The sequence below is a fragment of the Dioscorea cayenensis genome, chromosome 15 (assembly GCF_009730915.1).
Source record: "Dioscorea cayenensis subsp. rotundata cultivar TDr96_F1 chromosome 15, TDr96_F1_v2_PseudoChromosome.rev07_lg8_w22 25.fasta, whole genome shotgun sequence".
Lineage (NCBI taxonomy): Eukaryota > Viridiplantae > Streptophyta > Magnoliopsida > Dioscoreales > Dioscoreaceae > Dioscorea > Dioscorea cayenensis.
In genome coordinates this window covers 9,352,574-9,370,798 of record NC_052485.1, presented here as the reverse complement: position 1 = coordinate 9,370,798, position 18,225 = coordinate 9,352,574, and the positions used below count along the sequence as shown (strand labels likewise).

General features: G+C 37.0%; 1 non-coding gene across 1 annotated transcript; it reads right to left on the bottom strand.

The window, feature by feature from the left end:
• On the bottom strand, positions 1 to 107 carry LOC120278334. Its single transcript, XR_005541670.1, has one exon. It is a non-coding gene; the product is annotated as a small nucleolar RNA R71 (small nucleolar RNA).
• Positions 108 to 18,225: the final 18,118 nt, after the last annotated feature.

Genomic DNA, 18,225 nt, shown 5'->3' with positions numbered 1-18,225 from the left:
AAGCTGAGGAGTGACATTTCGTCCTTTTTGCAATCAGAGTCTGAATCCTTGTATGACACTTGGGAGATGTACAAGGAAATGTTGAGGAAATGCCCACAGCACGGAATAGTGGAATGGATGCAGATCCAAATCTTCTACAATGGATTGAACAATGCTACCAAACAAATACCTAATGCTGTTTCTTGGAGATCATTGTGTAATAAGCAACCAAGTGCGGCATATACCTTGATTGAGGAGAGGCTTCCAGGGTTACTCCCTAGCAACATCGAGGTCAACCCGAAGGAGTCCTTAAAGGGTGTTTTATTGAGGAGTAGAAAGAAACTCCCAAACCCTGCTGAGAAAGAGCCCAAAAAGGACAAGGTTGAATTAGCTATCATTGTTGATCTTGAGGTTCCAACTAAGGTGGAGGAGAAAACGAAGGATCAGAGTAAGGAAAAGAATGCACTTCCAGTTTATCAACCAAAGCTCCCTTACCCTGTGAAAGTGAAGAAGGATCAACAAGAGGAGCAGTATAAGAGATTCCTCAATGTGTTCAAGACTTTACACATTAATGTCCCGTTTGTTGAAGATCTCGCTCAAATGTTGAGGTTTGATAAATTTTTGGAAGAGCTTCTCACGAACAAGAGGAAATTGGTGGAAGTGTCTTCAGTGACACTTAGTGAGGAGTGTTCGGCGTTAATCACCAACAATTCCCCAAGAAGGAGAAAGACCCTTGAGGATTCATCATCCCTTGTACAATTGGTGGGCTAGTTGATGAGAAGGCTCTAGCCGATCTGGGAACCAGTATAAATCTCATCCCCTACAAAATCTTCCAAAAGCTTGGGCTTGGGAAGCCAAAATCCACTACTATGACTCTACAGTTGGCAGACAGGTCTATCAGACAACCCCGAGGTATCATTGAAGATGTTTTGGTGAAGGTGGACAAGTTCATCTTCCCATTGGATTTCATCATTATGGATGTGGATGACAAAGTGGAGGTGCCATTGATACTAGGCATGCCATTCTTAGCCACTTCAAAAGCTCTTATTAATGTTAAGGACGGTCAAATGACACTCCGAGTGGGGGAAGAAGAAGTCATATTCAAACTTCGTGACTCTATGCGGTACACAATGGATTTTGATGATACTTGTAATTTTACTGATGTTGTTAATGAGTTTGTTTCTGAATTTGTTCAGGAAACCTTTCTCAAGGGTGAGCTCTCCAAACTGTTCGAGGATGACTCGCTTGATGATGATGTTGTTGAGGAGGTAATGGAAGAATCACACTGTCAAAGCTTTGTGAGTGTTGAGGTCCTCTCACTACCGGACTTGCCAAAGAAAAAGACCTCCAGAGCAACTAAGTGGTTGAAAAAGGTGACCATAAAAAGGAAGAAACCACCTATCTCACCACCCATTCCTAAATGTCCTAATCCTTGGAATTTTGGTGAGTTTAGTTTAATCAATTCTTTGTTACCATATTCATGTACTTGTATTTCAGGTGGTCATGAGAGGTCTTGAATCCACAAACCTCCTTAAGTGTGAAATAGGTACGTCAAGCTAGTGACGTAAAAGAAGCGCTTCTTGGGAGACAGCCCAAGTCGGAGTGTGTTGCTTTTATTTCTGTGTTATTTTTGTCATTCTTTTTTTTGGTTCATCATCGTCATTTGCTGTGGTTCTTTTTATTCGTAGTCTTTTTAGGTGTTTATGTTTTTATTCGGCTTATCGGAACTGTTTGGCATTTTCTCGTGTGTCTCTTGTGCTTGTTTTAGAGGAAAAAAACCTTGCCTTGGAATTTTCAGGCCAAGCACGAGTAGAGCACGCCCTTTCTTGTCCTGCTGATTTTTACTGGTTTCAATTTTTGAAGCATTCTAGGTCAAGCACAGGATGAGCATGGGCGTGTCAGGAGGGTCGACATGGACATCACATGATTAGCATGATGGTGTCTTGCCCCTGATACTTTGGGAAATTCTCCTGAGATAATCAGGGAGAGGGACACGCCCTGAGCACGATCGTGCTTGCCTTGGTTCGCATTTCTAACCTTGGTGCCCAGAGCAAAAATGTGCTATGGGCTTGCTTAGTTGCGACCACTCGGCTTCCACTTGTTTATTTCAAAACCTAGCTACCGGTCGCGTCCTTCCATTCCATTTCTCGGCCTTTCACCTTGCCCTCTTTGGCTATAAATTTTTATGAGTTTCATCAATATTTGTCGCATTTGATCACCATTTTTCATACCTTCTTTGTTGACTTGGTAAGCCATCAGTTGCTTTTGTTGTTTTGATTTGGGGTTTTTATTGTCCATTATCTTGATTAATGTGTGCTTTGACCCCTCAAGCTTGTATTTTTACCTATCTGCTTTGAAATTGTTGAGTTTTCTCATGAGTCGATTGAGGGCTTATCGGGGACGATGGTCATCCGAAGCACGGTCGTGTTCTAATGGAGCATGATTGTGCTCTTTTGATTTAGTCATCCAATTTCTTTGGAAGCATGCCCCTACTTATTGAGTCGAGCAAGGTTAGAGTGCCCTTTGCACGACCGTGCTCCCCCTGTTTTGTTGGCACCTGTGTATTGATTGTATTTATTTTCTCTTGCAGATTATACTTAGGAAACAAATTGCCTCCAAGAGGCCCATAACTGAGGCACCCACTCCTCATATTGACTACGCACCTACCTTCCATACTCATGTGCACCAGGAGTGCTATGCACGACTCTTTCGTCGCCGTTTTGGTGAGTCGAGGGAGATTGATTGGGATCTCCTCCGTGAGGTTGGTTTGGAGGCAGAGGTCAAGCAGCTGTTAAGTGTCAGAGCTTGGCGGCAGCTTTTCTAGATCACCGACAAAACCTACGAGAAGTTGGTGCTTGAGGTGTTTGCCACTTTTGAGTTGTCCCGGGGGACCGCTGCATTCCATCGCACTGATTTCATTCAGTTTTAGGTGTTCAGCATGATACAGTGGATAAGTCTCACTGACTTCTCTGTCTGGCTGGGACTTTACGACGTGGAGTTCACTCTGACTCCTGAGTATGATGCATTGTTGACCTCTTTGCTGGTTGGAGAATCACTTGAGGATGCTTGGAGGCGGTTGAGCACTGCTCTAACCTATGACCCCCGCCAGACCAAGGCCACCACTCTCTGCACTCTGGCACTCCGGCACTTTAGTATATCCATTTCTTCCTCAGTCACACTTTGATAGGACAGGGTGACAGTACTGGGGTCGTCAGTCGTCGTGACTTTGACTTTCTCCATCACTCATCAAGGGACCGACGCTCGTATTGGCTCCTTCTTCATCGTCCCCTACATCACGTGTATGGTCAGATGCATATACATTTTGGAGGGGACCGATAGGATAAGGATAATTGGAGGCATTGCATCTATGAACCTTGAGACACTAAGATCAATGAGGATGTTACAACATGTTTAGACCGCCAAAAGGGTTGAGTACCGAGTTCGACAACACCCTGACACTTTCTTTGCTTGTACCCTTGAAGATGCTATACCTTCTGTCCCACCGGTCGCTGCCACTTCATGACAGCGGTCACCTTCACCGTCTCGTACTTTATTTCACCATTTGGATTACGTCATGTGTTCATTTGCTGCATTCTGGTGTCTTCAGCAGAGTGTGACCCGTATTACAGAGTATTTGGGCGTGCGATTGTCGCATGAGCCTGTTTCTCCTGTATGCCCCACTTATCACATTGGGGTCGATATCTCTGATCTAGGGAAGTCTTAGGCTAGTTCCACTTCCCTAGGCGACGATTTTCACCCCGAGAGTGACCCCTCTTGATTACTGCAGCTTTACTTTCTTTTCTTGTATTTCTTTTTATTTTCAGTCTTTGTAGTCAGTTAGCAAGGGAAGTTCCCTGCTACATTTTGGTTTGCTTACTTTTGCTTTGTATTTGTGTTTCGATGTTCTATTATCTTTAGTTTATTTAATGTTATTTTGATTTCCCTGGGTTTCACTTGTGTCTCTCCACTCATCTCAGGGATTGTGTGGTTGATTGGAGTTGGACAACACACACGTTGAGAGCGGCACCATCACTCTCCATGTTCAAAAAAATTATTTCAATCCCTCCTTTTTATTGTGTTGTTCTCAATTTTTGTGTACATGACATACATTTCTACATTGAAGACAATGTAGCATACAAGTGTGGGGGTGGGTTGCGTGCTTTAAGAATTTCCAAGTACAAACGATCATAGATCATCATTATTTAGGCACTCATCCCAGGAGAAACACTTGTCTGTAGTGACTTATTTGGATCCAAATTGTAGACTTGCTCTTACTTTGAAGACCCAAAATTTCATCACTTCACCTGAATTATGGCGCCACTTGTTTTAGGAAAAAAAACCTTTTGCTTAGGACCAAGTCATGTGTTTAAAGAAAAATATATTGGCAAGTCGGATTCCTTGTGGAATGCCCTATTGATCATATATCTTTGCAATTTGTTGTGTAGAAAGATGGTAGAAAGAGCTATCACCTTAGAAGAGTGAAAGCTGCTCTTGAGTAGTTAATTTTTTGGGCATTGCAAGTGTACATCTAATGACCTACAGAGAGAGAAGGCTGCCTCTAGGGTGTATGAAGCTACTACCCACCTTGTATAGTCTAATTAAGGTCCAGTTTTGTTAGGTTGACTCCTTAAGACCTTTGGGCACTCAATTTAGGGTTTGCACATACGCAAGGTCTTTGAAGTAAGAGTGTAGCCTTTTATTGGGTTTTCTTGTTTTTCTTCTAACCCCCATTGTTCCCTCTTGGCTTAAGAATTTTCCATTCTCTTAAGATCAAAAGTGATTCACTCATCTTTTCTTTTACGGAGAGATGTGAGATTGCTTGAGGACAAGCAATGATTAAAGTGCGGGGGTGTTTGATGAGTGCATTTCATATCATGTTTAATTACCCTTAATTCATTCTTTTATTTTGTCTTTCAGAACATCTTTATGCATATTCGGTGCTATTCTAGGTATATTTGTTGTTGATGCAGAAATTCGGGGCTCGAAGCAATTAAGAGTGAATTTTGTAGCCAAACAAGTGAAGAATGGAAAATTTTGCTATGTGTTCAAGCTCAACACGGGCAGAGCACGGTCATGCTCTGTCCCCCTGTTTATTTCAGCCTGGAGATAACCAAGTGAAAATTCAAGCATGGTGGTGCTTTCAGGCCAAACATGATTGGAGCATGAGCGTGCTCCTCCCCCTGATTATCTCAGGCTTGAGATATTTTCTGGTCAACAGGGGAAGCACACTTTTCTTGCTCCTAGCACGGTCGCACTCAAGTATAGCACAGTCAGAGCACGACCGTGCTCCCTTCCACTAGAAAATCCAGGTGATCACTTAACCGATTCACTCAGAATCCTAATCGAGAAAACACGGTCGAAGAACGACCGTGCTTAACCCATGTCGAGCCCAAAAATCACCCTTTTTAACTCTAGATTCTAAGGTTTCACTCTCATCTTTGTACGGGGATTCTTCTTTCCACCAAGAGGACTTTGAGGAGAGTGAAGATCAGGCTTCACCACACCTTCTAGGGGGATCAAGGACGAGTTTGAGTCACAAGAGAAATGGGATTAGCATACTGGGGCTCAACTACAAAGATCATCTTGAGAAGGAAGGAGACATGTCTTCTTCCGTTAGCTTTTTCTCTTTCTCTTCCTTGTTGTACCCGTCTATGAGGAGCTAACCATCCACGGTGCCCTGGGACGTGAACTATGATGCTTTGTATGCTTTGACTACTTGCTTTTAATGTCTACAGAGTTCTTTTAGATTCATGTGTTTAATCTTGTGTTGCATAACTTGATGTGTTTGATTTGCACAGTTGCTTTGGTAAAATTCGGTGTATGGATTACCATAGTTGTGATTGCTTATGTGATTGCAAAACTTGATGTACTTGAAATGCACAGTTATCTTTTCAAAACTCGGTGTACTTGAGAACCATAGATGCAATATTGCGTTTGAGCACACACTTGAACCTTAGAATGTACCTGATAGGCTTTATAAGAAAGTCAGCATGCTATAGCTCATAGGAATCATCCAAGGGCATTGCTCTCTTGTTGTTGAAACCTTGATCCTAATCCACCTGATATCTCTACCTATTCTTTCCTTTGTTTGTTTTGTTTTCATTCTTAAAACCAACCCAATTCTTGCTTGATTAGACATCAAAAGAAGAGTTAGTACTTTAAATCCAATCCCTGTGACTCGACAACCCTACCCCTCACGGGGTACCGCTGTATTACTTGTGTGCGACCCGTACACTTACAGAGAATGCATCACAAGACAATAATCAAAATTCAAAAAATAAGCAACATTTTAAAGTAAAGCAATGCCACAATTATAATGTGTTCTCAAAAATCACTTTAAACTCAACATACAAAAATAAACATCAATCCTTGCAAGTAAAGCTTGAGAATTTCTTATGTAAACCCTCGATAAAGAAAACATAATTAATGCCTGCACTCGGGACATTCACAAGTCTTCCAAACCAAATCCTGAATTACAACCAACAATAATGTAAGAAACGATAAGCATACTTCTTGAAACATCTCGCACTTAACTTTGGAAACATAATAAAGAATTCCACAATATGAACATGGTGATTGTCTTGACTAGCACTCGCCTAAGAGCATCTGATTCTCAAATATACAATTTACAAAATGATAACCATAATGAATATATAGAATGCAATTAAGTCCTTACCTCATCCTTCGCATGCCAATAATTTGACCAAGCCTTTTCACAAATAATCTTGCCTTTAGGATTAAAATTGCCATTATATTTCACTATCACTTATCCTAACTATCTTCCTTTGCATCAATCTTCAATTATACTTAATCAATTTCCCAAGTGAACCCTGACAAGATCAATGGATACGTCACCAAAAATTACTACAATATCTCATCTAATATAACAAGTCCATAATCAATATATGATCTCTACTTGAACACTATTAACTAATCTTCCACTAATAAAGAGATATACATGTCTAGATCACAAATTCCACCCAAGTTCATCTATATTCACCATCATACAGCTCATATACTAATTATATCCTCAAACTACATTCAATCTTCATGTACTTTACTCATAACACCATACCTCAAAACATTATTAATTCTATAATATAAAGGTAATTAGATTTCCCATAATCCACACATTGTGTTACACTAGTGCTACCATAAAACATATAAAAGGCTACCCAATAATATACATATATTTATTATTCCTCCTCAATAACTTCTTGGTTCAAAGCTACACATTGGATTATTGAGTTAGCAATATAATTTAACAAGACTTGCATAATCAATCTACTTTATAACCAATAAGCTCATCACGATCAATATGACATTCAACAATCCCCCCATTCAATTAACAAATTTTTATCTATACTCCAATATGTATAAACTTGACCATCATGTTATGAAGCCATAACAAGGTTGTTCCCAATAAATTTAACATAAAAAGCTTAACATCAATCTTATCATAATCAATATGTATATAGGCCAAATCAGCACTAATTTAAACCAATCAAAACATCATTTTAATATATTAAAACCAAGAAATGGTTTTAAGTAAACAAAATGAAACATTTGAATATTCAAATAGAATTATGCAATCAACTTCAACTTAGGCGGGAAAGGACCTTGGTGATGTCACTACTTCACCGGCTCCTTGCCTTGCAACGAACCTTCACCACCTAATAGACCAAACCCACACATACAATGACAAGAAGAAGAAATTAAACAAAGAAAACAAGAATGAAACCCTAGGTTTCACTAATCGATGAGCAGCCCTATATCGACTCTAGGGTTGGCTCAGAATTGGCTACCAAGGTTTCCAAAGAGTTTCTATGGAACTAGGCTTCCTTCCAAACAAAGGAGACAAGAGAAATAAGCAAGGCTTACTGGTGCTATAGTAGTTCTATACTAAAAACAAACCCTAACACTCCAAGGATCAAGGATATAATCAATCAAGAGAGCAACCATGATCTAAATCAAATTTCCAACTCCTCAAAGTGGTGATCAACAAGAAAATTTAAAGAAAAATCAACACTCAATTCAAGATCCAACACTCTTCAACGTCAAAAGAAACTAAGGAGTAGAAGCTTACCTCAAGGATTCGATGGTCACCAAAGATGAATCTTAAATTCCAAGGTTGGAATAACAATGGCTAACAATAAACAAGAAGGAGAACCAAGGTTAACCCCTTAATTTAACCTCTAGGTTTAAACATCCAACAAAGGAGAAGGAAGGAGAAAATTACCTTGAGGAAAGGATTAATTCAAGGCTCAAAAGTTGCAAGAGCGTGCTTAGGAGAAAACATGGGCGTGTTTCACCCCGTGCACTGCTATATAGTAACTGTATTCTTTCTTATTCTTCTTCTTATTCAATATGCATCATGTGGTGCAAGTGTTGAGGACGAAGGGAGGATTTTCATTTAGGGTATTTGATAAGTGCTTGTGCATAAGTAATATGAAGTATTCTTTTGTTATATTGAGCATTACTTTTCTCAGATTTTATCGCTTATTCATGTGTATATGTGTTTCTTTTGTGCATATAGGCTATTAGAGACAGTTGTGGAAGAAAGGAATAAGGGTCTTTCGCTTGGACCAAAGGGTTAGATCTATATTAGGAAATAGGGTTTATCACTTGGAGTCCCTAGAGCTTTAAGCAATCTTGCATAGTGTGAGGCATAGAGAGTAATTCTTTTCGCCAGGGCATAGTATAGGGTTAGTCATGGTTGACCTTAGGTTTGGGACCCTGTGTTTTAGGATTTTCACAACTTATTATTAAGCATCAGTTAGGAGATATAATGATTAGTCTTGCACTTGAAACAATAGTCCTAAGGTGAGCAATGTCCGGGTGCCCTATTTTCTATCGATTGCCTCTCCTACTATTCTATTGCTTCTCTTTCTTATTTTCTTTATTTCTACTTACATTGATATTGTTCACACCACTCTGGAATCATCTTCACTATATTTAAATAGCAATTCTTGTGTTTTTGAGCACTATTTTCTATGGATACGACTACCCACTCACCAGGGTGTTTTATTACTTTGACAACTAGTTCACTTGCGGTACACACACACACGCAAGGGGTGTGTTAGTATTGTTTCTTTTACTGTTAAGGTGGTTACTCGTGATGTTATTAATAATAATTGTGATCTATGTGAAATTCAGATTTTTCTCCCTCAGTTGTTTGAGATGGTGTTATCTTATAGTCTCTTTTGTAATTACTATGTTGATGATTTTGTTCATAACATTTCAAATTATTGTTGTTCACTTTGTAGGTTACAATGAATGGATGTACCATTGCCTATGTTTTAGCTGCAAACCTTATAATTTGTTTTAGATTCGGAAACCAATGTCCCTAATAGGCTAGTATTCATTCTTCAACCTTTATTGTTTATAGTATTTGGTGGTTCAAGTGATGTTTGGAAGGATTTAAGTGATTTTTTAATTTATTTTATTTTGTTCATTCTTTTGTATTGCATTGATTGTGTGAAGTGGTTGATTTGAAGTTTTGTACTCCATTAATTAATATGAGGATTTTGATGCACAGGCAGTATGTTGAATTGTTATATTTTTAGTACATAATAGGTTTCTTTAGTTCTTGGCCGATCAATTTTTGTGTGAGTTTTGAGCATCCAATAGGTGACTTGTAAAATGCATGAATACATTTGCTATCCACCCGTAACGAGGACTTTATTTCTTTGCCTATATTTTTTAAGCATATGGGTTCAACTAGATCTCAGATGTTAGGTTTTCAATTTCTTTTTGGAATCAAGAGCTTTGTGAGTCGATCCTATATAGTAAGATGCTTTGTGTTTTCTAGTTAGTGATTGCTGCTTAAAAGCATATGTTAGATGTGTGGTTGGTCCAAGAGTAATATATGTTGTCACCAGTTAATCCTTTCTTTTGTCATTGGCCGCTATGCTTCACAATTTTGATGGGTTGCTTAGATTATTGTTCAATCTTGAGCCTAAGTCTACTGCATGACTTCTTTTAGCTCTTTTTTATTATTTATTTTATCTAAGTTTAGGTTAATGTAGCATTCCTTTAAATTCTATTACTATTGTAGGAGGAGTTTTTGACATCCTTGGAATTTACTCATCACTATAGGATATTTCCGAGGAAGCTTGAATTGTTTGGTAATGGGATTTCTGGGCTTTAGAAAGGTAAGTAAACCACATATAAATTTAGTGTATGTATACACTTATAAATCTTATCTTTTCGCACTTTCGAATTTACCCTCTGATTAATGTCACCTATTTATTTGTGAAGATTATCAATCTTTTTATTAATTTGATTATTCTTTAATTTATTTGTTAAATTATGGTATTTATGTATATAGATGTGTATATTTTGAGTTATTTAATTATTCAATCATGCAGTTGTTTACTATTTTTACAATCTGTCTATTAAATATTTAATTTTGAAATAATTGGATTATTTTGTTTATTTTATTAAAAGGGGATCACGCAAATTTTTGTATTCTTGTTGAATATATCTATGTTTATGATATTTTTGCAACTTATGATATGTTCCATTTTTTTTTTTGAGTTTTATTGATATTATGGACACTAGATATTTTGGATAAAGTTATTGTAGTCTCCAATTAACTATGCACTAGCCTTGTCATTGTTGGCTAAACACTGACCATAATGATATGAAACTCTTATAAGAGATTATAGTTTCACACCGTGCTGTTGGTTAAAGAGTAACTATTTCTTACAATCTAACTCGGATCACCAATGGTAAATAAATCAACTTTGAACCTTTAACTCGGGTCATTGAGTTTAAACAAATAACATCTGATGTTTTTGTTTTAGCCAAGTGAATTGGGAGGCATAGACTTTGATTATTTGATAAATTATGTTATGTTGAATTACTTTGTTTCTGAATTGTATTTTGATTGCCATTGTAATTCGTTTTATTATTGGTATTTAAATTCTGAATTATTGATATTTTACATGATCCTAATATTTTTAGTGGTTACTTACTAGGCTGTCAAGCTTATAAATTTTATTTTAATTTTTTTTTATTTCAGGAGTAGGGTTTAGTGAGGCTAGCTTAGCGTGGCTCGTTGAGCTAAGTGGCTTCTAGTTAGCAAGTTAATAATGTTCTGCAGTTTGGTTTTTTATAGACCTAGAACCTACATATGAATAATTGTATCTTAAACCTTAGTGTTTCAAAATATTTTTATTATGAAGTTTTTAGCATTTCTGTTTATGAAATTTGTGGCTTTTTTTTAGATTAGACAACTTATTCTAAGACATGTACTGAGGCCTTGTATGCCTTCTTCTTTTTGGCCTTGTAGGTATGTGGCCATTTGTTGATGCTCAGGGCTTGGGGAGTGACAATCTTACCCCCAAATGTTTTATATTCTCTACTCTATTAGTGTTGTGGTTCTTATTCTTCTTCTTCTTCTTCTTCATTTGAGTCAAGTCAAACATCCAATTCTTATTGAGAGTTATTCAAAAGTTTTGTTATTCGTATTTTGTTTGTTTGATTTCCCTATTTAGACAAGGGAGTTAAATGTGATATTATTATTCATATTTAAGATAAAATATATTGATTTTGCTATAAGTTTACATATTTGATTTAATCATGACCATGGTATGATAATTCAAACTCTTCATTCAAAGGAATGTGAACAATGATAAATCAAATAAATCATGAAAACTTTTTCAAACTTCTCTATCTCTGCCAATTGATGAAGCTCCTTCTTCAACTCCTCTAATAGCGCTTGAGAGAGGTAATTAATTTACTCTGAATCTCTTTGAGTAGTTTCCATAAGCTCTAGAATCTATGATTAACCTCCCTAAGCTTTGATAACTAAACTCCAAATTATCTCTTTAAAACCTAGCCAAAAATATCCTTTAAAACACTAGTATTGTCAATGTTATAGTCGAAAATCTATGCCAAGCATGGGCTTTTGTTATAAAAATGTAATACCGAACAGAGCAGGATCGCAACAAAGAAATAAAAATAATGCTAAAAAGATAAACTAAACACAAATATTACATGGAACCCCCCTAAATAATTAGTATAAAAACCACCGGCAAGGATAGAAGATTTTACTAAGATGAAAAATTTTGGCGTTACAATCTCTTAAAATACTAACTCTTAGGAGAAAAATACTAACTCTTAAAATTTAATTTTCTCTCACCTTCTCATTTTTTTTCCTCACTCACTTTATTTTTCAATTGGTGCAATGAGAGCTTCATTCATCATGGTTATTTTAGGAAAGAGTTGGAGGATTAACCATTGATTTACCCACCTAATATTAGTTTAATCTTACTCATATTTCTCACATGCACCGGTTTGTGAGCCATTCTTTTTGACCATGAGCCATAATTGTTGGCTTAAAATTTTTCCCACTTGAAGATTTGATTGAAAGTCAATTAGGTTTTCATGTCATTCTTTTTTCCTTGCCACTCGATGTTGCTTACGTCTCTGTCAAGCGACAGGAGGATTGACACCATATGAATCTATCAGTGTTGATTACTTACTTTTGTCATGGAGTCTTCATGGTGGTCCTTGGTATGAATCTTTTGCATGCCCACAGTTCCTTTTTTTATTTTCTCATGAATGAAGTGGTGCTGTACTCTAATATGTTTTGTCTTTGTATGAAATGCTGGATTCCTTACAAGATGCAATGCACTTTGGTTATCACAATATAAAATAATATTTTCCTGTTTGTGGGGAGTTCCTCCAACACCATTTTCAATCACATTTCTCCCTTACTGGCTTGTGTAGCTACCAAATATTTTACATCTGTTGTTAATATTGCCATGATCGACTATAGTTTGGAAACCCAGCTCACAGCACCTCCTATTAGTGTGAACACATATACTATAGTGTATTTGCTTTTATCTTGATCCACCGACAATAAAATCTAATCACCCATAACTTAATGCAACATCTAAGGTTCCCTTTACATATTTGAGGATCCTCTTGACAACATTCCAATGTTCTTGACCTTGATTCCCCATGTACCAACTAACCATTCCCACTGTATGTGAATGTTTGGTCTTGTATAGATCATAGTGAACATTAGGCTTCCCACTACTGATGCATACAATACTCGAGATATCTTCATCCTCTCTTCTTCATTTCTAGGACACATACTTGAGGATGGCTTGAAATTAACAGGAAGTGGAAAAGAAATTGGCTTACAGTCTTACATGTTGAAGCGCCGCAAGATCTTCTTTAGATAATTCTTTTGAGAAAACAAAATCTTCCTATTATTTCTATTTCTGTAAATTTGCATCCTTAGAATCTTGTTTTCAAGTCCCAAGACCTTCACTTCAAATTCTCTAGCCAATTGTGCCTTCAACTCCTGGATACAATCTTTGTTGGGGCCTGCTACCAACATGTCATCAACATACAACAACAAGAAGACAAAATCTTCTTCTTCAAATCTCTTGACATATGCACAAGGATCCATATTGAATCTATTGTATCCAAGGCTCATGATGAAGGAATCAAATCTCTTATACCATATAGATATTTGTTCAACCTGCAAACTAATTTCTCTTTATTTTTTTCTTCAAATCCTTTTGGTTGGAGCATATAAATTTCTTCTTCAAGATCTCCATGAAGAATGCAGTTATTACATCGAGTTGCTCAAGCTGAAAGTCAAATGTAGTAAACATCGCCAAAACTACTTGGACCGTTGTGATTCGAACCACTGGTTAAAATATTTTATTGAAGTTAATTCATTCTTTCTGGGTATATATTTTTACCACCAATCTAGCACGATAATGATCTACTTGATCATCGCTATTGCGCTTGATCTTGTAGACCCATTTATTGCTAATGGTTTTTTTTGCCTTTGTGATAGTGATACCGGTTCTTTTTTATGTCCTATTTTTATGAAGAGCTTCAATTTCTTCTTGCATTGGTACCATCCATTGAGATGCATATGATTTATTCAGTGCTTCTTGAAGAATTAATGACTCTCCATCTTTAGTTAGAAGATAGTATGCAATATTACCCTCCATAATGTAGTCAGAATGCCAACTTGGTATCTTTCTTGTACAAGTCGACCATTGAACTTCTGGAACTTCAGATTCAGCTTGCTCTTGTACTTCATGCTCTGGTGTAGCTTCAACTTATTTTGTACTTGTACTGTGGTATTCTCTGTGTTTTCTTTTGAAGTACTTTCACCATTTGGTTGCTATTGTTCTTTATCTTCTATCACCATATCCTAAGAACATACATTTTCTTTATTTTGGATCTAGCTTTATAGTTTCTTGGGTATTATACATTACATACATAGGACTTCCAAATATATGAAGGTTTGAATAGTCAACTGGCTTACCAGTCCACATCTTCATCGGTGTCATAAACTCGAATATAGTTGATGGAGCTCGATTTATAACATAACAGGTGGTGTTAACTGCTTCTGCCAAAACTTCTTATCTAGGCCTATAGCTCCAATCATTGCTCTTATTCTTTCCAACATAGTCCAAAACATCCGCTCTGCCACTCCATTTAGTTGAGGAGTGTATGCTACAGTGAACTGCCTTTTTATGCCTTCTTACGTGAAAAATGTATCAATTTTTTTGCCAATGTATTCTCCTCCATTGTATGTCCTTACACTCTTAGTTTTCTTACCAGATTCAAGTTCCACTCCTGCTATTTAAAATTTGAAGACTTGAAAGACATCTATATTCCTTTTGATAGGATACAACAAACATCTCCTGGAATAGTCATCAATGGATGACACAAGGTAATTTGCTTATGTTAGGGACTAACTAGTGCTTGATATACATCAGAGTGAACCAATTCTAGAATTGCTTTACGTCTAGAATTAGAAGTGTTAAACTTCAATCGATACTATTTACTCATAATGTAATGCTTTTAAAAGGGTAATGTTACCTTTGTGAGACCTTGAAGTAAATTTCTCTCTACAAGTATCTTCATTCCTTGCTTCGACATGTATCCAAGTTTCCTGTGCCATGTCATTTTGCATCTTTCACTTGGATAACTTGTGACAACTAAGGCTTCTCCTTTTCGCAAAGTTTCTCCCTTCAGCATGTATACATTTTGCAAGTATTTTTTTTCCTATCATATATGCAAGCGCACCTTAAGTTACCTTCATGGTCTTGTTCTGGATTTCAATATTGCAACCAAGATCATCAAGTTTCCCTATAGACAATAAGTTCTTCTTCAGGCCCTCCATATGTCTGACTTCTTGAATAGTCTGAACCTTGCCATCATACATCTTCAGTTTGATAGTACCAATGGCAACAATCTTTAGAGCTTGATTATTATAGCTATGCATAAATCCCTCAGAGATAGATTTATAACAATGGAACCATTCTCTTCTAGAGGTCATGTGAGAAGTAGCTACTGAATCAAGAAGCCACACATCAACAAATCTTTTCCCTATATTTGATGTTGCTTCACACACTATGGTATCTCCATCTTTTGAAGTGTTTGCAACATTTTCTTGAGGATTGAAATCCTTTTTATTTAGATTCCAACAATCTTTCATCAAATAACCTTTCTTACCAAAGTGATAGCACTTGAAAGTCTTCTTACTCCTTCATTTTGATCTGCCATGATTGTAGCTCCCACTGGGGCCACGTTCTATTGGTCTTCTTCTCATCATTATCAAGGCCTCCGCTTGTTGTGAACTTAGCAAACTATCTTGTTCTTGCATTGATTCTCTTCCTCCAGAATTGCAGCTACAATGTGGTCTAAGACTAGAATGTCTGTGGGGACATTGCTTGTTAAGTTAATGATGAGTTGATTATAAAAATCTTGTAAACTTTGGAGTATAGTTCTGTACATTCACCTAACTCAATTTTATGTCCCAGTTATGTGAGGTGGGAAAATACTGTATTCATTGTGTTCAAGTGCTCTGTTACTGAATTAGATTCTGCCATACGCAAAGTAAAGAGTTTACTCTTAAGGAAAATCTTGTTGTGGAGTGACTTGGCCTCGTACAACTTAATGAGATCATCCAAGAACTCCTTCACCATCTTTTTCTCTGTAATGCTTGATAGAACTCCATCAACAAGTACCAAATGAAGATTTGCAATTGTATTCCCATCCATCTCATTCCACTGGTCATCTTTAACCTTAGTTGGCCTTTCACTAATGGCCACTAAGCAGCTATCTTTCCTTAGATTACCTTCTTTTTTTAGCTTCTATAGTAAGAAATTACTCTCACTGATTTTTCAAACTCGTATTTTGCCACCATTGTTTCTATTACAAATTGCTTCAAGTGTAACAACCGGTTCTTTGAAATTGTGAATGATAATCTAACTAATTTTTGACACTAGTTGTCTATATATTCCTTTGCTTGATGTTTATATAAAAAATATAACATATGTCCTAATAGAACCCAAATCCAAATTCATATATATATATATCTTAATCATGGATATATTTGGAATTTAAATTTAAATGTCCTAATCTTAAGTGATTTTGGATAAATTATTTGTTGTCTTGGATTAGAATAAAAATCCAGAGGCAAATTAAAAAAAAATGCAAATTACAAAATTACCCCTGAGAAGAATTTATCTCAAGATATAAATGCAAATTATGAAATTGCCCCTGAGAATTTATCTCGAGACATAGATGCAAATTATAAGATTGCCCTTGAGAACACAGATCTCGAGGCAATCTCAAATCTTAGGATAGCTCAAATACGCATCCTGAGGCAATCTTAAATTTCATATAGCCTGAGAACAAATCTCGAGGCAACCTGAGAAAGTGTAAATCTCAAAGCACCCAAACATGTATCCCAAGGCAAATTTAATTTTATTAATTTAATTAAATTTTGAAAATTTAATTTAAATTTTAAAATTTGATTTTATCCTCTCTAAAATTTAATTAAAATTTTAACTAAGATCTTATCCAATTCTTCTGACTTGGTCCGTGGAAGGTTATGATTTTGCGGGAGGGGTTAGGATTAGGATAAGGACGGACAAAGCTTTTAAATGGAGCTTTTAAGATGAGGACGAAGGGACGAAACAAAAAAAATGAGGGAGGAAAAAAAGAAGAAAAAGAGAGAAGATTTGAAAGGGAAAAAAAAAGGCCAGAAAGAAGGATGAACGAAGAGAAGAGAAAAAAACAAGAAAAGGAAGACGAAAAAAGAAGGATGAAACTTGCGAAGAAGAAGCCCATCGCTGGAAAGGCAATGAAGAGAAGGAAGAAGAAGAAAAAAAAAGAGGCCGATGGCGTTGCCGCTATCACCGTTGCCACCACTGTCTTAGTTTCCATCGTCATTGCCAAAACCCCTATTGCTGCCGCTGCCGGAGATAGCAGTAACAACATTTCTCCATCAAAGAAAAAGAAGAAAAGAAGAGAGAAGAAGGGCAAGGTACCGATAGCTTGTCTTGACACCTACATATATATCTTTAAGAATAATATAAAAAAAAGAAGAAAGAGAGCTTGTTGCCGCTTGCTGCTAATACTGTCGCTGCTAATGCTCGCTGTCGCCACCGTTGTTGATGCCCGTCGATGCTATACCATCATTACCGTTGTTGCTGTCGTTGTTGTTGCATCTGCTTGTTGACATTGCTGCTGATCCCTAATGTTATTGCTACCGTTGCTACTTTCTGTTACATTATCCCCTGTCAGCATCGTTACCTATCGACGTTACTACTTGGTATCGTTGATGCTGTTGTCACCATCGCCGCTTGCTGTCGTAGTGTTGTCAATATGGTTGTTACTACTGCTATTGACAACATTGCATGATGTTGCTACTGCTATTGTCTGATGCCATTGTTCTCAACATAGACTTCCTCCAATATTTCTCCATTTAGGAAAGCAGATTTGACGTCGAATTGGTACACCGACCACCTCCTTTGTGCAGCTAACACAAGAAGAAACCTCACTGTTTCCATTCTTGCGACTGGAGCATAGATCTCATTATAATCAATACCAGCTTCTTGAGTATACCCTTTTGCCACTAGTCGAGCTTTATGCCTTTGTATCCTCCTATCTGAATGATACTTTGTCTTGTAAACCTATTTCAGCTGCACAACCTTCTTAGCAAATGGAAGATCCACCAATTCCCAGGTATCATTTCGATTAATAGCATCTAGCTTTTCTCTCATGGCATCCCTCCAAACTTCCTTTTTGACTGCATCTTCATACAAGAAAGGATCTGCAACATTTAGAGCAAATATGCAGCTCTCGTAGATCTCCTCCAATGATTTAATCTTCTTTGCAGGCGATTTTTCACCTAAGGAGGATTTACCACCAATGCTTTCCCTTATAGTTTCTTCAGTTTGAGTTGATTCA